The 15,469-nt window shown below is 47.0% G+C and overlaps 2 protein-coding genes across 19 annotated transcripts in view; one reads left to right on the plus strand and one right to left on the minus strand.

The window, feature by feature from the left end:
- Positions 1-15,469, plus strand: part of LOC1269835 (glucose transporter type 1) — a 172,006-nt gene that overhangs the window by 35,882 nt on the left and 120,655 nt on the right. The gene's annotated exons all lie outside the window — the stretch shown is intronic.
- Positions 1-15,469, minus strand: part of LOC133391020 (uncharacterized) — a 41,468-nt gene that overhangs the window by 4,106 nt on the left and 21,893 nt on the right. The window lies entirely within an intron of this gene.

A 15,469-nucleotide genomic window follows, 5' to 3' on the forward strand; every position in this document is an offset into this window, starting at 1 on the left:
TAGGTTGGCGAGAGGACGGCTTCTTATGCACTTCACTCACTCTCCCACCGGCAAGCTTTTGCATGGATTGGATGTTCCGATTTAATTTGGAAAAAAGGCGCACTCGACCACCCGGGTCGAGTGGTGGCGCGGCAAAGCAGTGGGAGAACTTTTACGATGAATGTTGTTGTTTCGCTTAACAAGTTTAGGTGATTACATTTAAATTCAGTTAGCGTGGCACCCCGGGCGCCACTTTCGATTGGATTTGGAGTGTATTTTTATCATTTTTAAAGGAAATGGAAAGCACTCGAACGGCACTGGGGTGTAATAGAACCAGAATAGCGTTAGTTTGTAATGAAAATTGCATACTTTAAGGCGTTTGGTATCACTTTACGAACAACTTTATCATTATTTTTACCATATAGAGTATAAAGCGACCACTCCAGAAACAATCCATCGACATTAAATTGCTGCAAAAACAGGAGGAAACCCGCACTGCATGAACAAAGCTATCGCCTTAATTGTCGCAAAATGCAATTCAATCCCGAGCGGTAATTTAAATTTCTTTCATTGTGTTTCAACGCAAACAAAGCTGAAAATGAGGGAGGGAAAAGGCAGCAAACCCCCAAAAGGTTTAAATAAAAACCTTTTTGACACTTCTGCGTGGAGCTACAGTAACAACAAAAAATCTCCCACAGAAGCAAACATGACATCGCTTCCCCAAAATAATGCCATTACGCGTTGGGCTGGTGTCCAGTAGTTTCGGCGTCCGGTAAATGAAGCACACTGCCTGCTGCTGCTGCTGCTGCACACAGGGCGGCCACGTGCAGTGTATTAAGTGGAATAATTAAACACTGATTGGCCATTATCCACTCGAACGCAGCTGATGGACGGGTGGATCACGTGTGATCCGGGCCTGTGCGCTGCGTTGCGTCACTGTGTGCTGCCCATCGTCCAGCGGGATTTTCGGGCGGGAACCTGGGGTAGAGATTTTAATTTAAAAAAGATTTCGCACAGCCCGTTTTTCGACCGGGGGCTGCTGCTTTTGGGACTGAGTGTATATGTACATTCTTTCTCCAATTACACAGCCCGCACAATGTAACGTCGTGGGGGTGTGAATTTGATTGGCATTGCAATGGAATGGTTTTACGGCGGGGGGAAAGAGCTTATTTTGCAATTCCGAAAAGCGTTGCAAGCAGGGAAAACAAATAGTCGTGTATTGCATTCGACGAGAGGCATTTCAATCTTCTCTCTTCACACTGATGTGTGGAAATGGAATATTTTAAAGTTTATACCACGCCTTCCGGAGGCTTGCGGTGTTCTCGCATGCCTTTGGCAAACATATTTTCGCACCCAAAATCAATAATCAACCTATCAGCGGCACCGTTTGCCGTGGAAAATTCGACTCCAGCGCCCACAAGTGCATGGGCAAGCGTGTTTAAGATTTGCTTTCTAACTCTCTCCACTGTACATGTGTGTTTGTGTGTTTGTGTGTGTGTGTGTGGTTGGATGAGCTTCGCTAACAATCAACTGTCATTCGTTCCGGGAAGAATGACGCACCCAGTGCCCACAAGCCACACTATGCACAAGGGATTCCGCTTACCCACCTGTTTTTTTTTGTGGTGGATCCCTGCGCACAACTTTATCTCGCTGCAATCACTCACAACTTTGCACCGCGCGATGCGCGAAGAAGAATCTCTGCCGAAAGTCTTGCGCGTGGTGACAAAACGACGATTCGCGGACAAACTTTTAAACCACGTCAAACGTGCGAACCCAATTTGGCGAACCGCGATCCAGCGGAGTCAAGCGGACACATGATGGAACGCCGCTCTTCCGAGGGTAGGGTTTGGCAAAACGGGGGTCTTTCGTAAACTTTCCCAAACACTTAATAAGCTTTATAAGAACTGGGAAATTGGTAAAGGAATGTAAATAGAGCAGTTCGGTAGTACAGATTGCATAGTTTTGGGCGCTTCCGCGTACAATTCTATCTTGCTTCTTGTTTGCATTCATATCGAACATTAGCTTTTCTCGAACCCTGGCAAGGTTCTGGAAGACGCTGAATCAACTCGAATGTATTTATTTTAGCACACTACCGGAACCTCCACCTTCCCCTACTCTTATCCTTATCCTCTAGCAAACCAGTCTGCCCGAGCGTTCCGAAAATAGTTTTGCCGCGAATGAAGAAGTGTCGCGTCCCGTAACGTCCCACACAACCGTGCCCTCAGCGCAGGGACGAAACATAGTTTCGCGAGAAAATTCCTGTATCGTCAACACCTTTCCTCCATTCTCGCACGCGGATTTCGGGTCTTTCGGGTTTCAGCCACAAAAGAAAGCAGGTAATTAGGAGCGATTGCCATGAGCCACCGCCGGGTTGCAAAACCCTTTCCGCGAAAGCTACGATAAGAGTGTGTGTGTGTTGGGGTATCCTCTCCTGGCGCTACCTGATTTTCGTAGAAAAGGTAAATCCTTGCTTTCTGCTGCTGCTGCTGCTGCTGCTGGATGAAACTTTTCCGGTTAGAATTAAGCACGGAGGATGGTGCTTCAGTTTCGTGCTTGGGTCGTCTCGGCAGCATTACAGCGCTGGCGGAAGGGTACGGTAACACAAACTTCCATCCACAGTCCCGGGATGTTTGTACCCAAGATCGCAACGCTCGCAGTCTACAATGCGGAAGCGAATGACAGCACCGTGTTACATCGTGTTCACCCGTTGCAATACTGGCTGGGGCTAAGCTTCCTCCGCCGATGGCGAAACGTACAAACGTGCGCGCAAGATTCTAGAGCGAATTTAAGGTTTTGGTAAAAATGGGGGAAGCACAACATGAAACGCATACGTACGTGCTTTGTTTTCGCACACGCACGCTCGAGAGCATCAAATTTAAACTTAATTAAAATTCTTCGATGAGACAATATTTTGCTATCGAATTTTATCTTTTCGTAAAACCATAGTGGAACCTTTTTGGCAATCGTGTACGCGTGCAGATAAATTCCATACCCTTGTGGCTCGTGCACAGCGGGAAGAGCTCATTACATCTGTGCTTCATGTGTGTGTGTAATGAAGATACGTCACCTTTTCGTCTACCGTTTCAGCAGGAAAAAAAGGTGCGTTATTATTTTCATCATAATTTTCTGCGCCCATCTTGTAATGAGCAAAACATTCCGGGAGAGCTGCTGGAGGGGCACGGCTGTAACGGATATGCTACTACATCGCTCCACAACACATCAGAGGCCTTGTGTTCGTATGTTCGTACACCGCCCGAGGGTGACCTCCGAAACAGCCCCAACGCCGGTGAGCATTCTCGAGCAGGCAGACCCGAGAGTATCGTGATAATGGTTGTAAATTTAATTAAAATCTTCTCCCAACCTCGGGTGCATATGTATGTGTGTGTGTGTGTGCTTGGTAGGTAGGTGCCTGGGTATGTGAAAAACTGTTCCCGACGTAACGTGATTGACTCAGGGCGAAAAGCTCACCCACTCAACTGCCTCTGAGCAAATTGTACGCTGAGGCTTTAACCTTCCCGGGGCTCTCAATTTTCGGGTAAAAGCCTCCTCCCAGGGACAGGAACCCCCCCCCCCAGCTAAGGGTACGGATTTCCCAAGAATCCTTTTCGGCAAAGAGGGGGGGGGGGGAATGCCTCGGGACCTTTTTGTGCTGCGCCGGGAGAAAAGCCCCATTTGACGAACGCAATAATGAGCCAAAAACTAGACGCCGAATCATGTTTACCAAGCAGAAGATTAATTTTGTGACCGTTCTTTGGAAGAAGCAAAAAAAAACATGATTAAATTTTCATTCGATTGAAGTTTGCCACTACCAATCTGAGTGTGAGGAAAATATAATCAAACAACCCGACATACCGTCCAAATAAGTTTGCTTTGTTGTGATACAAATAAGAAAGCGATGGAGTGTTTTTGCAGAATTCGAATCAAGCTCCAATGCGCCTGAATTTATGCAGTCGATGATTTGTAAGGCTAAAAATCCTATTAGATTACTTTAAATGCATGCTTTAGACCGAATATTAAACCATTCCAACCAACTCTCTCTGTCTCTTTACAGCCCATTCAAAGGCTTACGATTGATCCACCCAGTTACTGTTGCTGCTTTTGGCACACCCGAGGCGATAAATCGAAATCATTCAATGTAACCGAGCCACCACCATCATCATCATGCTCGAAACAAAATAAGGTAATTACAGTTTCGTTTTGCTCCGTTTTTGCTCGGTGTATTTAAATCATTTCCAGGCTTCCAGGATTATCAGAGAAAAACAAAACAGCACAAAAGGCAGGAGGGAATCAAAGCCAAAGCCACCTGTGCTCTTTGATGACGAATTGCACTGGCCCGGGCAAATAACGCTCTGCTGCCACGATGGAGATCGTTCCATTCCATCGACCGCTCAATGCCATCGACAGGTGATGGAAAACGTTTGGCAAACATTGGGCTGGGGGGGGGGGGGGGGGAGGGAAACAAATGAAATTAATCAACAGTGCACCTCGCGTTTTCCATATTCTTCAACCGTCAGTATCAGACGGGAAAGCGTGAGAGCTTTTTTTGTGCCAATAAATTCGCATCCCTCTTATCCTTTAATACCGATGAAGCTCGGGATCGTTTCCCCCTCCCCCAACCCCCCTTTTTCCCGTCGCGTTTTTACCCTCAACCCCAAACGGCTGGCAAGTATTTATATGCGATAGTATTTATTTGTGGTCTTTGGGTCTGCTCCTCCAGCATTTTCCAATTTTTGTCCGTTTCATACCGTTAGACTGTTTCACCTTTTACCCTGTTGTGCAGTAAAAAAGCGTAGCTACAGCAATGAGCCAAAAAAGCGCTTCTTTCTCAATCTCCCGAGGATGCTTTAACTATCGAAACGGGGAACGGTTTGGAAGCGCAGGACAAAGCAAGCAAAAAACTCACACGAATTGGTTGCATCTATAGAATTCAGGATAGAGATTCGCCCCCCCCCCCCCCATCCCACCCCTCTTTGCTAGCAGCGGATTACACGAACGAAACGAAAGGATTTATTATTTAATTTATAGCCAACGAATGCTGCTGAACTGGAGCTGGAACCGTGCAAAGTACGGAACGGAGTACCACCACAGCGCAACGGTCCGAACAAGGTGAGACGCAACGGGTTCGTCGTTTGCACCGCGTACGCCGGTAACGCTTTTGTGCGATAAAATTTGCGAAAGAAAGAACCCGTGGGTTGAAATCGGCAGCAAAAAAAAGCACAGTTTTAAAAACTGTACACACACACAGTTAATCCGCCCAACGAAGGAACGGAATTTTTCTGCCAGATTCAATTTTTCTCTTCCTCTGGTCCTCGCACCCACACATCTCGCATGGAGCGTAGTTTTTAAACAAAAGGTTCGCAACTCTGGCTGAGGGTGTGGTTTTGCTTATCGCGCGGCATTATCGTGAGCTTATTTTCCTAAGCTGTGCGCGCTGTGTCCCGCGTTGTTGTATGACCGGTAGCAGATTGCACGAAAAGCGGGAGGTAAAACACCGCTTTCACGGTTTCCTTTGTTTGGTGACAAAAATCATAATTCTAATAAGCCCCAAAACCCCTTTGGGCAGTTGTCCGTTTTGCTTATTTTGTAATGTTTGCTGTTGAATTGAAACGGTCATGCAATAATGCTAATTGGATTTGCTTTATGAGATGATCTTAACTTAACTTATACGTCCTCTCGACATAGCACAATGATATGATTAAAATATTAAAGACAATATTTTCTGGATTTTACGCACTTTTGGAGTAATTTATCACATCAGGTCAACTAAAGCTGTTGATTTACTTCTTATTCGTACACTATTTAATGAAATTTAGCTTGCAACCACCAAAATCTGAACGTATAGCAATCACAAGCATCCCTTTGCATACCTTCAGGCGCTTAGCAAAGCAAAGAGATTCAAAGCAAGAAACCTTCGCCAATAAAAAAGAAGTTCGTTGCCATCTTCTTAAAGAGATAAACAAAACACCATAGAATTGAGTCATTGACCCCTCGCTTATTTACCCATTTTATTTCCTTTTTCTCTCAATCTCCCACCTTCACATTCCTTCGCTTTTCTGCAGTATACTTATTAATAGCATCACTCAAAGGGCAAGCAATAGCAAAGGGAAATCTGATCCCATGCCCACAAAAGGTGGTGGAAAACGCCAAGAAACGCACTCATTTTCCATGCAGCGTCGTATCGAATTTTTCCCTTGCGCATCAAACCACTACAAAGGACGATAGCTTCTCCTCCTCCCACAGCAGTCATTCCATTGCTGCTGTTTGCTTTCTGCGCGCCTTGCCTTAAGGATGGAAATTTTTGCTTTGGCAGTTTTGTTTTGTTAGGATCCGAAGAGAATTGTTGCCAGTCCACAGGACAGTCGGATGAGAAGAGTAGTAGAAGGACTAGGAGCGTTATCGTGGCCGCACTGTGCTTCCCTTCATCCCGCAAGGCGGAAAAGATCACTCCTCCGCTCCGCAAAACCACTTTGCTCTTTCAATTTCACTGCTTGCTTTTGCCGTTTCCGCGTTTGGTTTTGGTTCATTTATTGAAATTTATATTATTCGACCGAGACTTATGCCGCTCACTGTGGAGCCCCACATTTCTTTTGTGTGTGCCCATATCGTGGCGGTGGATTTAAATTCACGCTTTCCCCCCGCACAACACAGTTGCCAACTCGCTGTGGACTCGCTCTGTATCGTGCGGAACAATTCTTTCCAACCGAATTTTTTTTTGTCCACACTTTGCATACAAAAGCATACAAATTTCTCCCCGCGGAGTGGTGGTGGTGGTGTGTGCGCACGTGAATGTGATTTTCTCGTTTGCTGAATGTAATCCCCGCTTTCCCCCTGTTGCTTTTATCCAGCTCCAGCACTTCGCGCGCACTTCGTTCGTGGGGGTAAAAAAGTAAAATTCACCATCACTCCCATCACTACCATAACCCTGTAAGAAGGGCAAGGGATCGTGTTTTTCACCAGGTACACACACACACACTCCTGGAAAGTCAAAAACTCACTTCCGGCAGCCGTGAGGAGCTTTCGGGGTGAGTCGATTCCATCCCATTGTTGTACCATCATCATCATCGGCCCCCCATTCCCCCCCCCCCCTTCACATCACCTTCATCCATCCTTTCCTAAGCAAAAGGGGGGATCCGCATAACTACGCTACGATTAATGTTCCTTCAATTGAATATTTAAAATTCAATTTGTGCTAGCGCGCACATACACACATACACACTACCACCAACCATGACGGCGACGGCAACGATGACGAAGACGCCAACGACCATCGTTCGACATTGTCTCGTTTCCCTCCCCCTGTCCTCCTCCCTGTCTCCCACACCCTGTGGGGTACATTGATTTTCCAACGCGAGGGCGTATTTTACGTGGCACGTTTTATTTTCATCTGTTGCCCGCTTAGAGCGAGTCTGGGTCGATTTTTTGTTGTTGTCCGGGCCGCCTCCCTTCAACCACCGTTCTCCAATCGTTAACTCGTCCTTGTGTGTGTGTGTGTGTGTGAGAGAGAGTTAGAATAAATTTCCATGGACCAAGTCAGCGCTTTTCACAAAAGAACGATTTCTTCCGGCTGCAAATTTGTGGCAAAAGCGAAAGAGAACGAGTGGCATACAAATAATTTCAAACGAATTTTTCCTCGTCTTTTCCCCCTTTTCCATCATCCCATGTATCCGGGGGGAAGGTTAAATATTTCCAATCGTCTGACCGAGACCGAGTGAAGGTTTGAATATTATTCAACAGTAGCTCCACCACCCACACCGGCAACAAGCAGCGCCAAAATTGATCGTTGCAGCGAAATTAAACCACAATTACTTCCCTACACACCACCACACACCCCGTCGAATCCGGTTATCTTGGTTTCCGCTCACACACACCAACACACACAGACACACACTCGTACCGCCCAGTGGAAAAGATTAGTTAATGCTCTCGTCCAATGCTCTTACCCCGGTCGCCTTTCGGCTGCGGCGGCTCGAGGCCCGGCAGGAAAAACACTGAACGACCCGAGATAAGGCCGCCTTCACCCACCCACCCATTCGTGTTAGTATTGGTTTGCATAAGTTTATGGTTTAAATTAAAATTTGGCCCGACCTTGAGGGCTGAGGGAAGGTCGGCAAAAGAACGTGACGGTGGGGGAAGGTTTTTTTTCTTTGAAGAATAAATTGGATGATGATGTTTTTTTTTCGTTTTATGAACGCATACTGTGACACAAAAAAGCCTAAAAAGCAAAAAAAAAAACAATCACGAAATACAAATAAACAGTTTGCATACCTTTAGGCGTTTTGTTCAACGTGTTGCATAACTTCCAATTTGGTGTTTCTCCGCTCGCTTAGTGAGCGGAATTTTCTTCATTACACAAAATTGTTACAATGATACGACCCGCACTGTAGTTGCAAACTCAATAAAATACATTCTCTCTGTCTGTATATATCTCTCTCTTTCTGTCTCGTTACATCATTCACACAGGCTTGCGGAACGAACGACTTTGCGGTTAATTGAAGCCAGTCAATATGGCGTTAGTTTAAGTTTTACGATCCCAAATTCCATCAATGCCAACACACACACACACAATCTTAAAATCTCAGCCGTCATTTTATGACTCAAACTGCATTTCCCATTTCCTGCCTCTCCCCCTTCCACACCACCGCACGCGTAGTAAGAAAGTCCGCGACATGGCACCATTTATCTCAATTACCTTTAAGTGAAGTGAAATTAAACTCATTCCACACCGTTTGCCCGGCTCGGAACGGAACCCGGGGACAATAAAATGTTGAAGAAAAAGTTCACCCACAATCGACGGCCCGCAGTCCGTCGCAAGCTATTTCTTTTTGCGTTTTCCCCGTGGGCGCTTTCGAACTCCCGGGCCCAGGCAAATGAGAGGCAGCCTGCAAAAGGCAGCAATAGAAACCCGTCATGGCAGTGTGTGTGTGTGTGTGTGGAAAGCGCATACACTTTTCCTCCCAAAACGCACGAATTGGCCTCCTCATCATCCAACCTCCCGCACCGTTCCCTCTCGCATGCCGTGTATGTTTCAAAGTGCTGTATCACTCGATTGTAACTTTGTTCCGATTCGTGCGCTTACGCTGTGTTATACATGTAAGAGCGTTTTTTTTTGCTTTCTTCTCCATGCTGCCGTTTTACGATCTTTGAAAGGAACAAGAAGAACCTTCCTCGCGACCTTCCTTTCCTCCTGCAGGGAGAAAATCCCATCCCTCATTGACAGATCGGGCACGAGGGTGGTGCGTGATGCGGACGAAACGAAGCGTTTCGCACACATTTTGCTTTCATTTTCCAAATGAACGTTTTTCCAAAATCGAAAAGAGACTAACGGGGCAGAGAATGCGATGGATGGGGAGGGACCATTTTCCTCCCACACACGTGCACTCCTGACGGGGGTAGGGTGTCGCAGCATGGGAGAGCGAGAGAGCGAGAGGTAAATTGCCGCAAAAAGTAGCTCGTTGTAAACTGTCTGTGTAGTACACGTTCGGATGAATAAATTAGAGTAACGAATATCTTGTCTCCCTGCCCACCCAACCCACTGAGGAGTTTTCACCCCTTTCCATGCTGCGCGGGTTACTGGTAAAAACGGAAACTGGTTCGTCATTTCCGCTGGTGTCCCCTCCCCCCCCCCCCCCCTGTGCCACCTCACCAGCACCACCGCCACCTTCAAAAAAAGGGCCTGGGCCGGGGTTTTACTTGCAAGAAAAATAGCTTCCTTCCACACCAACCCCGGGGAAAGCCCGTGGCTTTACATCGACAAGTAGGATTTTTCAGCATTACTTTACGATTCCCTCCCCCCGTGCTCGTCCCTGCTTCAGCCTCGCCAGTTTCTTCACCTCATCTCCACCTGATTACTGAGCATATTTTATGCAGATGATATTTGGCCCCATCCACCGGAAAAGCCGAGGTTTTCGGCTAGGAGAAAGGAGACGCAAAGCAGCATCATCCTCTCCCCCCCCGCCCGCGCCGATGATAATGATAATGATGCCGGATGAATGCTGGTGAGTTGTGGGACTACCTCTGCGTCGGCGTGTGTGTGAGTGTGTGTGCTTGTGTTTATTTCGCAGCACGGCGGCGAGCTCCAGATGGGTTGGCCGAGTTGTGTGTCTTTGTGTTGAAAAATGAAGATTTGAAGCTTTCGGGCATCAATCGAGGAAATTACCTTTTCGGCGAATCGAAATCTTCCCGGGCACGAAGTTTACCCCGGGAAGGATTGGCCCGGGCCGAACAGGATGAATGCCGCTGGAAAGTGGGGAAAAACGTGGAAAGCGGAAGATCGTTTTTATAGCCCGCCCGGCCACCCTTGTGAAGAGGATGTGATGGGGTTAGGCGGGATGAGGCCGCTGTATGTGTGTTTCCTGTGGCTTATCGAAGTAGAAGGGGATGAGAAGGCTCTCCCCACTTCCCGCCCGCCCGGAAGTTGTTTCGTAGTAAAAATGTGCAAATTGTTTCTTCTTTTTGTTGGTGGTTTTTTTGAGGTTTGGATGGGTTGAGATGGACGCATTTTTCTATCTTCTCTCCGGTAAGCGGCAGTTATATCTGTGTCTGTTTTGCTGTGGTTGGCCATTGAATTCAAATGGAAGTTGGATGGATTGATAGAAGGGAAAAAGTTTAAGATTTATGAAAGATCAAAAGTAACAGAAACAGTAAAAAGAATCAGCTATTGCTCAGCATTTTTCAATAGTTAAGTAGAAGATCGACAAAGAAATAATTTATTGTTCTGGGTTCAAATGAAAAGCAGCACAAAAACACGAAGAAATTTAAGCTGTTGCTATGGTTTTGCATACAGTTTTTATCGCCTTTAAATGAGAGAAGAACTTCCCTTAATTTCAGTGTATTTAACAGAGATAATCTATTGGTAAGGTTGTTAAAAACACAGCTTCAAAATCACAGAATCAAATCTTGCATGAAGTGAGTCCTTCAAACACGTTGCAGAATAGAGCTTTTACATGAAGCTAGTGAATTTGGATCAGGGCCGGTCTGGTGGTACAGTCGTCAACTCGTACGACGTAACAACATGCCCGTAATGGGTTCACGTCCCGAATAGCCCGTGCCCCCATACGTAGGACTGACTATCCTGCTATGGTAACAATAAGTCAAAGAAAGCCAAGCTCACTTCACTAGTGGGTACAGGCAGGCCTTGACCGACAACGGTTGTTGTGCCAAAGAAGAAAGAAGAAGAAGAAGTGAATTTGGATATGTTTACAGGGCTGCTCAACGAAATTTGAAGGATCCTCTTTACTCTGAACTGAACGCCGAAACGAAATTAAACTGGGGAGTTGAGGACAACCTCTGAAGGGACCTAAAACCAAAACCAACCCCATACCGGTACTACCCACACTGGTTCAGGAACTGACCATGACCTCATGCTGGTTCTGGATCTGATGCTGAACCTATACCAGTCCAGGAACTGATGCTGAACCTATACCATTCCTGTAACAGATACTAAACTCATTCAGCTTAGGAAGGCCTACGTTTTAGCACAATTTGCGCAGTGATACATAAGATATCAAAATATATGCATTTATGTGACATAAAGCAATTGAAAACAGCTTCAACCATTGCAAGAAAAGACGTTTGGAGGAGTTTGGAGACAGAAAAATCATTGCCAGCCCCCATATTGTAGCCCGAAATCGAGTGTTTTCCATCCAAAGGCTCATTTGTGGCCGTCTTCAACTCTCAACGCTGTACGCTTTATCTTTATCACTATCATTTTCTCGTTTCACTCTCACACCATTGCAAACCATCCTAAACCCGCTTCTTCTACTCCTTCACATCCCATGAAGTACGGCTGGAAAGGATGATTATCGTCCATCGAAAAACGACCTGGGCTGAGGCAAATGGGTTTCGTATGCAAATCATGAACCAGCGCACTCATATAAACCCCGAGCCCCGTGTTGCAGTTTCGCCGGAGCCCGACCACAATCAGAGAGCATCGCGGCACACACCATACCTCCGCACCATGTGGCCATTAAAAGGCACCACGGCATCCCAGCCGTCGTTTGGTTTGGTTGCGCGTGTCCGATCGGATCTCTCTCTCTCTCTCTTGGCCACCGTCAAAGTGTCGTGTTCACCTTCTTCCGTCGGCTTGGTGGCGGGCGCTGATTGTCGACTCGGTGGCAAGATTGCTTTATTATCGGTTTGAAGGCTTGCCAAGACGTACTCGGTTAGTGTGTGGAGTGGTCTCCCAAGCTCCCCGAGGTTATTGCGGCCTTTTCCCACCGGGTGCTTCTCGGCGCTGTTTCCGCGCTGGCCGGCAAAACAGGACTGAGCAACGGGATGTGAGTGTGTGTGGGGGTGTGCCTCGGCCGTAGAGAAATTGCCGCCACCGTGGATTGGAATTTGATTCCGCTGGGCCGAATGATACGATCGGACGGGGCGGCCGTCACCGTCGTCATCGCTGTTGGCACGGGAAATGGGCCTTTCCCAAATCGTGTTTCCATCACCGACAGAGGACAGGTGATTAGAGCGCGCGATAGCCATCGGGCTCGGGAAGCTCGCAGTGATTGAGGCATTTTCGTGCGAAGGATTGGCGCTTCTGGGCGAGATTAACGTTCGTGCTTGCAGGTCGGACGCGTGTGTGCCTGTGTGGAATGTCCATAATTGCCGTGGCTCCAAAACCGAGCCAAAGAATGCCCAATTTGATGACCTCAAAGCGAGAGATTGATTCGGGTGGAATGGTATTCGCATGCGGTTCAGTTACATCGGTCGAAAAGTGAACCGACGCTACGCTCAAAAGCTCCACCAAAATAGAATGCCTGAAATCAATAGGTGTATTTGCTGGAAAGCTAAATTCATCCCCCATATACACACACATAACGATGGCAAAGGGAACAGGGGGTCTCTAATCAACGGTGGAAAATGTAATCACATCGCTCGGTCGGGTGAAAACAAAGCTATAAAGCAGCGCGCTGCCAGCAGGATGGATGGAAAATATTTCAACCCTGTTTTGGGGGAGCTTTACAAAAATACACCAGCACATAAATAGGCGAGCGCGCACAACTCACAAGCGCAATTGCACGCACGGTTTGCCGACAAAGAATGCATTGAATCGGACGGCGCGGTGTGTGCATTCGAGTTTTGTGCAAAATGGACTGGTGCGCTTTGCTGCACGAGGAATCCGTACACAGTGCGTCTCGGCAGAAAAGGCTCACATTGGGAAATCAATTTCCACTCTGATATTTTTATAGTTTAATTGGTTTACATCAAATAAATTGCATTGGAAGGACTAGCAAAAGACAAATGGGCAATAATTGTGTAAAAATATTGAATAAAAATAACAATATAATGTTCTAAAACAAAGAAACATCCCAAAAAATCGACTTAAGGGGAAAAGTTGCTTCGTTTACAAATGTTTAAAAAGTGTTAAAAAACATAATACATTTACAAAAACAAATAAGCAAGCTCATTTTCTTGCCACTCACTGTAACACTTGCACACGCATGAAAAGCGAAAGCAGCTTGCTTGAGCGAAAGCAAGCATAAACGCGATAGCTTCATACATACTCAAACAGCGCACACAAAGACCGAGGCCGAGTTATGGCTCTTTGTGTGTGTGTGTGTGTGTGTGTGTGTGTGTGCCGCTGGCTCACCCTCCCCCAATTGCTAGAAAGTTAAATATTCCGAGAAAAACGGGGATCTATCATTGGGTGGAAAATTTCCAACAAACGGTTCCGCTCCACCCTCACCGTCCGCCCCACTTCCTCACCGCTCCAATTCGGAATGTATACGCTGTCCTCGAGTTGCTCAAACGTAGATATCGTTGCTTTTGCCATTTTGCGAACCCGGCAAAGCGAACCGGCCGATGCACATTACCTCCATTATCGGGGGTTTCACATGGCCGTACACACACACACACACACACACATGCTCGGAATGGAGTCTCTTCGGAGTGTTTGAACTTGCCAACCGGTACACCAAAACAAAATGCTGGTTCCAAACGATCCGAACTGCCCCACCCACCCATTTATCGAATATTCGCCCACTTCGCCTCCCCACTGGTCTGGACCGGGCTCTGTGCTTGCAGTTTCATCGCATCATTGTTCACCAAAGGTTCGCACAATTCGTAGTCGAGAGTATGGGAAAAAAAAGAAATGGACAAAAAAGCGCCAACACACACACAGACACACAGAGACAACGGCACAAACTCTCAAACGCCGGACAAAGAACCGTCCGAATGCACAATCGATTCGCAACAAAGGAATCCGCTCTTGCGAAGCGTGTTTCACTGGAAAAGTGTGTACGATTGAAGGGGTTGGATGCGCTTGGCCAGCTAATCGAGCCATTCCTTTAATGTGTCGCTTGTTTCTTGGAATCTTTTCTTTTTTTTCAAAAACATTCTTACATTCAGCTGCTGGTCCATTCCTCCGGATTGCCCTGGTACGGCAGCAGGTAATTAGGCGGCAGGCAAACGAATCCATGACCATGTCATGTCATTTCCGATTACCCGCTGGGATCGCTTGCGAGTACCTTGCGGGGTCTCAAAACCACGTGATTCGTGTCCCCTTGATGCACAATAGAGCGAGCGAGAGGGGAGACTCGAACAAAGTTAAAAGCTCGTAATGTAGCGGACGCGGGAAGTCATTCTTCGATCGATGACGATTTCATCGATGCGTTGCTGTGTGGGCTCCGTGCCGGCCTGCCTTCTTCATCCTTACATTGTGTGCTTGTGTGTGGCAGGAGGGGAGAGGGAAAGCGGTAGGGCGTGAGGCGGGCAAATGGGAGGAAATCATATCGGAAGCGACGGTACTGAATATTCATGAGCGATTCGGAACGGAGATTATTTGATCGATCATTGTTTCGCCGTCGCTTTCCAGTGCGTTGCCGACCAAGTGTAAATGTGTGCCTGTGTCTGTGTGTGTGTGTGAAGACTATGTTGTAGTCAAACTTGCACCAAACAAAGCGCCGATGGGTTTTCGCACAAACTGTGAAGCGTACGCGTGTGTGTGTGGCTGTGTTCACCTTGAGGCAAATCGAATGGCCGGGGTTTTTTGAAGTTCTTCCGCTCGGGCGAAAACTCTCTATGGAAAGCTTTCTCTGCCTCACCCGTACACAATATGTTCGCACGTACAAAGTTGCTATTCTGTGTGTCTGTGTGCGCGTGTGTAGCTTGTAGCTCACACACACACACATGGTGTATGCAGGAGGGAAAAAAGCGACTGGCATAAATAAGAAACTATATCCCGGCGGCGGTGGTAGATCGTTGAAAAGGTTAGCGAAGCATTTCGATTAAGCACGCTCACATGCACAAGGGGATGAAACGAGGCTATGAGTAGCAGCAAAAAAATCTCTCACACACATAGACACACACACCGGGTGTTCATTGTTCCACGTATAATATGCCACAGGCGAAAGCCGAGCGCGGATGGGACCGAGGGATCAGCGATGCAAAAGCGCCCGTTGAGATCGTTGCCGTAGGCCAAGAGCAGCTCGTGTGCAAATTAAATAATCCATCTATGTCTTGTAAGCTGCCGGCAAGCTGGCTTTTGACTGCGGCA

The sequence above is a fragment of the Anopheles gambiae genome, chromosome 2 (assembly GCF_943734735.2).
Source record: "Anopheles gambiae chromosome 2, idAnoGambNW_F1_1, whole genome shotgun sequence".
Taxonomy (NCBI): Eukaryota; Metazoa; Arthropoda; class Insecta; order Diptera; family Culicidae; genus Anopheles; species Anopheles gambiae.